Genomic DNA, 10,420 nt, shown 5'->3' on the forward strand with positions numbered 1-10,420 from the left:
GGAGAGTAGTGTAGATCAGATATTTGTGAGGATAGGGGCTGGATATAATAGAGAGGGCAGTAGTAGTGACTGAGCTAGAGAGAGTTTGCAGGAAGATGTAAGACATTTCTAATTATGATAAAGCAGACCAAGTTTCTGCTGTTTTTTTTAATACACTGCTGAATGTGTACATCATATTTTAGTTCATTGTCAATAATGGCGTTGAGTAGTTTTGTATGAGGTTTAGGTATAATGACAGTATTGCTGAGGGAGGTGGTGGAGAAAGAAGATATGTGATGTGCTTGTGTTCTAGGAAAGAAGTGAAGGAGTTTAGTTTTTTTTTGGAACTGAGTACAAGTTGATTGTCTGAGAGACAAGTTTCAGCTGAAGAAAAGGTGTCCTGAGTTAGAGTTAGGAAATCAGGAATGCTATGGGCAGTGTTGATGAGTGGAATCATCGGCATATTGTAGGAGTGTCAGACGGTTACAGGCAGAATGTAGGTTATTAGTAAAATATTGAATAAGAGGTGAGAATACAGTTTGCCAGCAAATATATTGTTGCCTATTGGAAAAGTAACTTGCAAATCAGTTTACAGAGAAACCCGGGAGATGGAGACTGGAAAGTTTAGATAGAAGTTTAGAATGAGAAACAGTCTCAAAGGCTTTAGAGAGGTCAAGGAATAAACAGGAGATTAGCATACTGTTATCCTGTAACACCTGTATAACATAAGACAATGACTGGTGTCTTTATAAGTGAGGCAACTTTAAGTAAAACCTGAAATGATAACAGCACTGATGAAAATGCCTTTCTGGTGGCATTTGCACTAGACTGACTCAGAAACACAAATGTTATTCTTCTCCAGTAAGCCAGATGTTTGGCAAAGTGGCAGTTGAGTTATGCTGAGCTTCTGGAGCCAAATTCTGAAATGTGGAAAACTGAAAACGGGAAAGGCTTTTGGCTATGGAATTAATTTTACCTGGCACAAATCTGTCTGAAAAAAGATAAAAGTATCTGTGTAAAACTAACTGTCTCAAAATGGATAGGACCTATTTAGACTTAAAGCTCATTTTCAGTAAGACCTTTAGCACAAATAGGTTATTAGAATGGACGGTTACTCTGTAGTTTCTGAATTGCTCTGATCTGACAGGTATGACTACCCACATCTGCAGGATAATTGCAGACAAGGATGCTGGTTTTGTAGATGAGAACCACTGTCTGCTCCAATAAACCCTCATCCCATAATGTCCTGAAGCATCAGTGAACAATGAAAAGGCTTCCAGTGTTACCCAATCATGTTGCCAAAATGAGATCCCATTGAAATCTGCTTAAAAGAGACCTCATAGGTACAAGTCTACCTTGGTTTGGCTGGTTATCCTGACCCAAAAGTGTCTCTTGTGACCTCCCTTTAACAGATTTGCTAAGGGTCTCAAAAATGTCCTGCCTGGTGATACCTTTCTACAAACAAAATTAAGTAACCCAAGAATTTCCATTAATTTTTGAATCCTAACTTTTTTATCTCCCAATGATTACTTCCGTGAGTCTTTGAAGTTTTGTAGGCAGTAATCTAAATGAGAATAGTTTGACATTGCTTTTTAAACCATGAAAAGTAATCACCTGGCTTAACTAACAGGACACCCAGTTACTGACAAAGGCTGAGAAATCAGTGTTTACCTTTCTCCGCTCCTGCTTTACCCTCCTTTACAATGAGGAAATCATTAAGGCAATGAATGGCTTCCTGTGCAAAGAGGTATCCTATTGTTAGCACCAATGAAATACAGTGCTAACCTTCTCAAATATGCAGCAAGCCATGGCACACCCCATCATCAATGCTTTACCAAGGAAGAACTTACCTACACACCTGATTCCAAGCAGAAGCCAGTCTTCTTATTTAATAGTGAAGAGTGGAAGATGGCCTTGATGTTTAGGTTTACCAAACCACAGGTCTGAGAACTTCTTAATAACTGCAGCCACTTTATGCAGGGAAGAACAGTACACACTATCATCCTCCTTGGCAATAAAATCATTTACTGATGAGCCCTGAGGGTAAGATAAGTGGTGTATCAATCATATATTACCAACCCTCTTTTTTGGAGTCAGCTTTATAGGTTACATTCTGAAAGAAATCCAAGACGGTTGCTCAAAAGGGCCCACTACTTTACCTACTGGTATCTCCATGTCAACTAATTTCTGCACTACCACTTCCTTACCCACTACTGAACAGAGGTTTTACGACTTTGCAGTCAGCTGAAGCATCTGATTTTAAGGGGAAAATAACCATAGAGCTGTCTATCAAAAGCTGACTTAGGTGTCATTTTCTGCAATGGGTACAATCAGAAAAAACAGCAGGAGGACCGGGTATGTTTGCCACTGCTGAAAGTCCAACAGGCACTTGTTTTCACCACTGGGCCTTGTGTTTCCCACGCAAAAAGGTCAAAAATTTTGTTTACAATCACACTTAGCTAGGCATCAGGGTGTCTTTCCTCCCAGTGATGTGATTTATTCACGTCTCTCAGCTTGCAGAAGTGGTGGTCATGCAGGCATTGCACACTGGGATGGGGCTGGTGCACTTCTATAACCATGAGAAAATATGTTAGAAGTCATAATGCCTGATGTGCACCTTTCTCAATCAGTGCAGCTGCATACAGAATAAAAGCTGCTGAACAGTTATCCTAGGTTCAAGGCAATGCCTTTTTTTGGCATCCTTTTGGTCTAATACAGATAATTCCACCATGAAATATTTGGAGTCCATGGCATCATGCCTAACAGATGTTGAATGCCAACACCATTCAATAGGTCAAAAATGTCTGTAATCAGCTTGCAGTTTTTTTTTCTTTAATTGTGTTTGGAATGTGCACAATGATGTAAGATCCTGGAGCAAAACCTCCACCCAACATTTGTCCAGTGGGGAAGAGATTCTCAATCATGAGTGCTAACAATTGTGCTACGTCAGTTTAGTCCCACTGGCTGCTGACAGCGGTTTGTAATTTGTCTCCTTCAATGGCTAGGGCTGCGTCAACTGAATCCTCTCTGTGTGCTATATCACAATTAATATGTGTTTCCTTCCCTAATCTGCTGATAAGGATGACAGCTCACTATCCAACTTTCTAAAACAATATCCAAATAGCCTGGCTCTACCATCTTGTGGTAGGAACCCCAAGAACTCTTCTACAACTAGACTATCACCCTCGGTAACAACAACTGCACCATTACTTTCTGAATTGTTCTGAGGTGGAGCTTTTGGTGATTCTGATGGAGTCTGAACCCTACATGGACATCCTCAGGACACCTTCTGGTATGGTATCTCAATTTGTTTGGCACTTGTCTTATCCTCATCTGGTCAATCACTTCAAAAGTCATGCTCTTGTTACCCAATGGGTTCCTCTGGACATTTTCTTCTTCCTGTTCTTTGAAGATTTCTTGAGCCTTCTCTGTCAGTCTTCCATCTGGCTTTCAATGTCTGAAGAAATGCAGCTCCTATAACAAAAAAATATATATATTAGCAAAATACCTTGAAAAAGATTAAACTCAAACATATTAGGCTAGTCCTGGATGTGATTAGGTGTTTAAGCTGTTTTCCCTTTGCTAACTTATGACATCCTAGTGTCTCCTGAAACTTTCACTGGCTTAAAAGCCTAATTACTTTTCTTAAAAGAACCTGTTTTAAAAACATAAAACATATCCAAGTTACTGTCTTGCCTTATGAAACCCACCCGCCACCATTACTATATAAAATAAGTGCCATTGCCTTCACCATACATGTGCTATAAAGGCCAGAAGGACCTCTTCCATCCTTATCCAGTTTGATAATAATCTTCTCTCTTCTTATGAAAGGCAAGGCACAGGATTAAAACAGACCAAGTTATGGTAGTTTATTCAAACCATTTAACAATTTGCTGAAATAAATTCCTTCAAATAAGAAGAGATGTCCCATAAAAAGCATCGGTCTTTAGCTCCAGCCTCTCGTGTACCACATTATTAAGGAGATAGCATCGGTCTTTAGCTCCAGCCTCTCGTGTACCACATTATTAAGGAGATACCCCTTCCTTCTTCCTACAGATTGAAATTTTTTTTATTATTTTTTTTATACGTCCATTTAGTGATACTGAATTATATAAACTCAGAAATATAATTTACATATGAATGGGCTAATACCTTTTATCGACCCTGCTGGAATCCTAGCTAAAATTGCTGGTATGCTGTTAGTAAGGATTCCAATTGCCCATTTTTTTCTGCATTATAACAGTTAGGGTTCTACATTTTAGAGAAGAAGGTTAAGAGCTATACTTCAAATATCTTACTTTTATTTATTGAATTATTATAATTATTATTATTATTATTGCCCCTTTCAAAACTCTGGGTAACACTGAAACCAAGATTAGCTGCTGGACCTTGTCTAACTTAAATGTTGTCCTCCTAACAGCTCCAGATGGTGATCTGAAGTACATGTGGAAAATCCCAGAATAAACATGACAAATGTGCATAGCTAATTTCTTTTCTTCCTGTAACTCCCTGGTTTGCAATTCTGATAAACTCATCATGTTTCATTTAGCTCACTGGTACTAACATTTAACTTTGTCTCCTTTATTAATATATTTTTAGTTTAATTAAATATGACCCATGGTGCAATCCCATCCCTTTGTATACTTCTACCAAAATTGATTGCTGGTAGAAGCACTGAAAGGACTGACAATGTGCATGAACGGATGATTACCACAGCTGAAAACTTCCCCTGTCACAGCTGTGGTAAACCACAGCTATGCTGCTTCTATGCAGTGTGCAACAGATGCTGCCAAGGGATTTCCAGTTTTGTCGGTGTTCAGAAACACAAACAGTCACATTTGAAGCAACTTCTGGAGATAGTGAGCATTCCTTAAATATTAATGTGTATTCATTTCTTTCATCTTTTGTGGTTACTGACAGTGATTCTTCAAATAAGTATCAAGGTACTGCTTTCATTTCTAATAATTATTCTGCACAAGGTCACCTTCTAATTCACCGTTGAGTGAAAATGGAAAGGTTGGTTCAGCAGGGCCTACAAATTTAAGACTTGGCTTGATATGCCCTTTACTTTTTCCTGTGCTTACAATTATTCATTTTGGAAAGATGGACCTTTAGTCTGTTATAACCAGAGTTTACTTGACAATATTTATGTTTTTCAGAAAAAAAGTTAGAACTTTGCAAATGGACAATGGTTATTTAAGAGAGTGTGTTAGATGCCATATTGTAGCTCAAGGACTTTTGAGTGTTCAAATTTCCTAATGGATTAGATTATAAAAAAAGTATTTATGGTGAATTTATTGCACTGTTTGACAGTCATTGCATTGAATTAATTGACTTTCTGATTAAGATTAATGCTGGAAAAGTTATTGATTTATTGAGTGAGGTTGATACTTTGAGTGCTAAAATACAAAAGATTTGTTATTTGATTATTATACTTCTCATTATAATAATGTTTTTTCATGAACAGACAATAATGTGAAGAGGTTTTGAAATGTGAAAATAAGAACTCAAGCCATGGTATTAAACAATATAATGATAAGACAGCTTATCCACATAAATCAAGAGAGACTCTGATTCACTGAACTTTTTCTAGTGAGGATTTTGTTCAGAACCCTTCTAGCATGAGAACCTGAGTATTATTATCTAATTTGTCTGATGTAACAGAAAATAGAGAATTGTATAAGCAGGGGTCTTACGGCTTTAATTCTGAATAGTATTGCCCAGTGTTGTGCAGATTAGAACAATTAGTAAACAGGGTACAGCAACCTATGGACCCGGACCCAAGGAAGGCTGTGTAGGGAACCCCCCCATTACTTACTATCAAGAGAAGAGGTGCAAAAAGAAATAGGAAAACAAGATATGGTAATCTTAAACCCTGATGGGATTACATCTCTCATAACAGTACAACATAGTTATAGTCATGTCTCTGTCACGCTAGATGATTTTTTCTTTATTTGAAAGGGATTTTAACTTTATACCAACAAAATCCTTTGATGTTTCAAATTCAGTGATTGAATTGAAACTATTTATGAGGAAATTTAACCTTGCATTTCACTTCAGAGATGATAACCTGAATTATAACATCTGTAAAGGCTGGGGAACGTTTAGAAGAAAGAGACTATAACACTATAATGCATCCAGTTATTCAAGCCTTTGAAAAGGCTTGTTTGTAAGATATTTATGGACTTGCTAGAGAAAGTAAAAATTTGAGAAAATTTAATATAAATAAAATAGAAAAAGCATTATATAAAGATAAGCCATTTCAGATTATGAAGCCTGATAATGGCAGAGGGACTGCCTTCTTTGATGCTATTGACAATTCATGTGTTGTGTTTAATGTTCTGCATGATACTACTACATACATATATTCAAGTTTCAAGAACGAAGTGAATATTGCCCATAATGAAATTATCTTGGCATTATATGACTTTTTACTAGACAACAGAATTACTGAAACTACTTATGATTTTTTGAGGAATTACAAACCTGTGATCCCTATAAGTTTTGGTATTCCAAAAATCCGGATGGATATAAAAAAATCCTCCCTTTAGACCAATCATAGCAGCAGAAGGATCCAAAACATATCTCCTGGCCATTTTTATTAATAGACTTCTTAAACCTATTTTTTTGAAATAAGTCCCACATGTTGAAGGACACATGGGACTTTCTTGAGAGGCCTATGCCTGACTTGTGGAATAATGAGATAGGATTTCTTACCAGATTTGTGATGGATCTATTTACCGCCATACCTATTGAATAATGTTTAAATCTATTCTATGAATGTTTAGTCAACTGTGATTTTTTTTATCAACATCTAAGATTAACTTAATGATAGGAATGGTTTCACTGGTACTTGACAACATTTTCATATTTTTTGAAGGGAAGATTCTCAAACAGATAAAATGTGTTTGGTCCTGTTGATCTGGGTAAGACTTGTTCTTAATTCTCAATTTTTAAGTATTGTAGGCTGTACTTGAGTTACCTGGATTTTTATGTTATGGGAAGGTCCTGAGACCAGTTTTATTGATTATCTCAAGAGCACAACCAACTACTTTAAATTCAATTTCAATTTTGAAAAGAATGTTAAGAATTATTTAGACACTATGACCTGGCATTCTAATGAAGGATTCACATCTAAAATTTACAGGAAACCAACTTATAGCAACTACTATTTACATTTTACATGTGCCCGCCTGTTTGATTTCAAGAAAAGTTTAATAAAAGGGCAACATATAAGAGTTGTCAGAATGACTTCTGCATTTGGATAGGCATGTATACTGATTGATAATCTTTGTGATATGTTTTAAATAGACACTATCTTGGTAATCTTGCAAGAAGTATTGGCAAGTAACTTGTATTAAGTGAATGGGTTAAAAAATATAAATCCCCTTTAGGTATAGGGATTTTGAAAATCAAGTACCCAATAGTGTGCAAGTTCACGAAAACAATTCAGTATTTGAAAAAGCTTTAGTAATACAGTATAATGAAAACTCAAAATATATTAAAAAACATTGTAAGTAAGACTTGCAGTATTATGAGGGCAAATTTGACAGTGTATGTAATGGTGGGACCATATCCCTATTTTGTGTTTAAAACAGTACACAATTTGAAAAACATCTTTGAGACCAATAAAATTAGCAACGGTACTAAAGGTAACAAGAGAAATACAAGGACCACTAAATGTGGTTCCTGTAAGCAGCACACATTTATCTTGGAAGATGAATTTTAACACTTGACAACATACTTAAATCCCCCTTGTTGCTTCAAAAAGGAAACTGTGGGCATAGTGTATATAGCCAAGTGTTTAGCCTGCCCTAGTTATTAAATCAACAAGGCTGAAAGACCAGTCAGGAACAGAATTTATGAGCACTGCAATAATATAAAGAATATGAACAGTAACAAATCTTTATTCAAACGTGTAATTGAGTGGTGGACATAATGAATTCAAATTTGCTGTTTTAAAAAAAAGGTTAATATTAACCTGTGTGGGGAAGACTGGGAAACAAACTTTGAGTATAAGGAATTACTTTGGCAGCTCAAGCTTAATGCCAACTCCCCAACGGGTATAAATGAATTGTTGTCTATTTAATCGGTGCTGAAGTTCTATTCAGCAAAATTGTAATTCACTATATTTTAAAGCCTTGATCAATATGTGATATTTATTGATCACATCATATATTTATAATTTTATTTAATTAGTTAATTTTTTATTTATCTTCTCTGTTAATATGTTTAATTCTGTACTAATTGGTGAGAAAGCTTTAAATGTTTAATTGACATCTTGAGGTATTTGTATAAAAGGAAGTGAAGTATTTCATGTGATTGATTCTGATGAAGTCCCTTGGTTGTTTTGGGATGAAAGCACTCAAATGGATTTTTTTAAATGATTTGTCTCTTCAATAGTACTGCCTATTGTGTGCAATCCCTTTTGTCTTCTAGAGCATTACTTCTTGTTTTGGTTGGTTATTTGTTTGTTGCAATGCTCCTGCCATGCGTTTACGATTACCCCTTTATTAAGAAAATGTTTAGTTTATTTTAATTATGACCCATGGGGCAATCCCATCCATTTGTATACTGCTGGGAATATTTATTGCTGGTAGAACCACTGACAGTACTGACAGGGTGCATGAACAGCTGATTACCACAGCTGAAAGCTTCACAAGTCACAGCTTTGGTAAATGACAGAGAATTAAACAGTACGGTTTCTGTCAGCTTCGAAACCTGTGAAACCAATGGACTGCTTATCTCAGTCCTCTACCCAAGATCAACTCATACAGTTCATGCATAACAATTTCCCCTTTGATGATCCCTTCCTCATTGTAATATTATATATTTTATTGTCACCTTTTTACTGGCCCTTGTCACTCACCCAACCCTGGTCACTAGAAAAATTCCTACCTAGCTTTGTGCCTCCTTCCTCTTCTGATTCTCTATTTTTTAACTTAATCAAAGAACACCAATTCCCAAAAATCCAACAGTAACAGTGTTCTGCCCCACCAGTGATATACTGTTAAATTTAGAACCAAAAGGCAACGTACCATCCCTGTCAATAGAAGGCAGCAGTGCTAACATCCCCTGAAATAACTAAGACTGTATCCTTTTGGTCACTGATGGATGGCTGAGAATAAATAAAGTGACTTAGTGGCTTGATTTGATTCACTGATTCATGAACTGAGAGACAGACATCCTGACAGAGGAATATAGCTAGCCCAAAACATTGAGCCATACCTTCACCAGCACAGCACTTCACAGAACAACCTGTATTGTTGTCAAGATGTCACTTAGGAAAAAATAATTTCTGATAAAAAAGTAAAAAAAAAAATGATATCTTATAAGCATCAGTGTTACATCACTCTGCAGGATACCTTTAGGTATTTGTGATCTTTCACATGTGGGTGAAGTCTCTAGCATGTTAATCATTATATTCAGAAGTCAGTTTCTAAGATTTAAGAGAAATGTGCCTGTGTACTAGCAGATCAATGGTATGCAGTAGATAGTATAGAAGTACGTGTTCACGTTCTACAGAGAGGTCAGCATTTAACATTAGTTAAGGCTGTTGCAATAATAGTCAGTTTACTAGGATGAATAATTTATTTATTCAAGTTGATAATGAAAGCTACAATGAGAAACTTGATTTTTAGTGAACCATACTATAGACTTCAGGTAGTATGAAACACCATAACAGAATATAAGGTCATCTTAATAGAAAAAAAGGAAGTAAAACAAACTATAGGAAATTATCCTGGAATTACATTAAGAAACCTTAAAAGATATGCTGTCTTCTAATTCTTCTGGTAAAACTGGCAATTTAGCAAAAGAGTCATATGCTTGTAGCCACAGTTCTCACAGTATGTACACATGTATGCAGTGTAAAAGACATATGCCAAACAGGTGCTTCTATGTAACATCCTTTGTTTAACTTATTTACTTTGTCCATTATTTAAAACAGCCATCTGTAATTGTGAAGTGTACTACACGTGGAATACAAGGATATATTTCAGGATGTACATCTATATAAACACATCTCAGACCATACTAATTAAAACATTACCAGTCCCGTGGCATTTGTTATTAAGCAAGACTAAATCAGTAGTGATATTATCACAATAATCCTATAAAATTTGACTACAGAATCTGAAACCAGATGGCAAAACGAAAAAAGAGTCATATGCTTGTAGCCACAGTTCTCACAGTATGTACACATGTATGCAGTGTAAAAGACATATGCCAAACAGGTGCTTCTATGTAACATCCTTTGTTTAACTTATTTACTTTGTCCATTATTTAAAACAGCCATCTGTAATTGTGAAGTGTACTACACGTGGAATACAAGGATATATTTCAGGATGTACATCTATATAAACACATCTCAGACCATACTAATTAAAACAGTATCAGTCCTGTGGCATTTGTTATTAAGCAAGACTAAATCAGTAGTGAT

The 10,420-nt window shown here is 35.9% G+C and overlaps 1 pseudogene; it reads right to left on the reverse strand.

The window, feature by feature from the left end:
- Positions 1-3,703: 3,703 nt before the first annotated feature.
- LOC122802479 lies at positions 3,704-3,812 on the reverse strand (annotated as a pseudogene).
- Between the last annotated feature and the right edge of the window lie 6,608 nt (positions 3,813-10,420).

This window comes from Protopterus annectens, chromosome 1.part0 (assembly GCF_019279795.1).
Source record: "Protopterus annectens isolate FY-2018-M chromosome 1.part0, PAN1.0, whole genome shotgun sequence".
Lineage (NCBI taxonomy): Eukaryota > Metazoa > Chordata > Ceratodontiformes > Protopteridae > Protopterus > Protopterus annectens.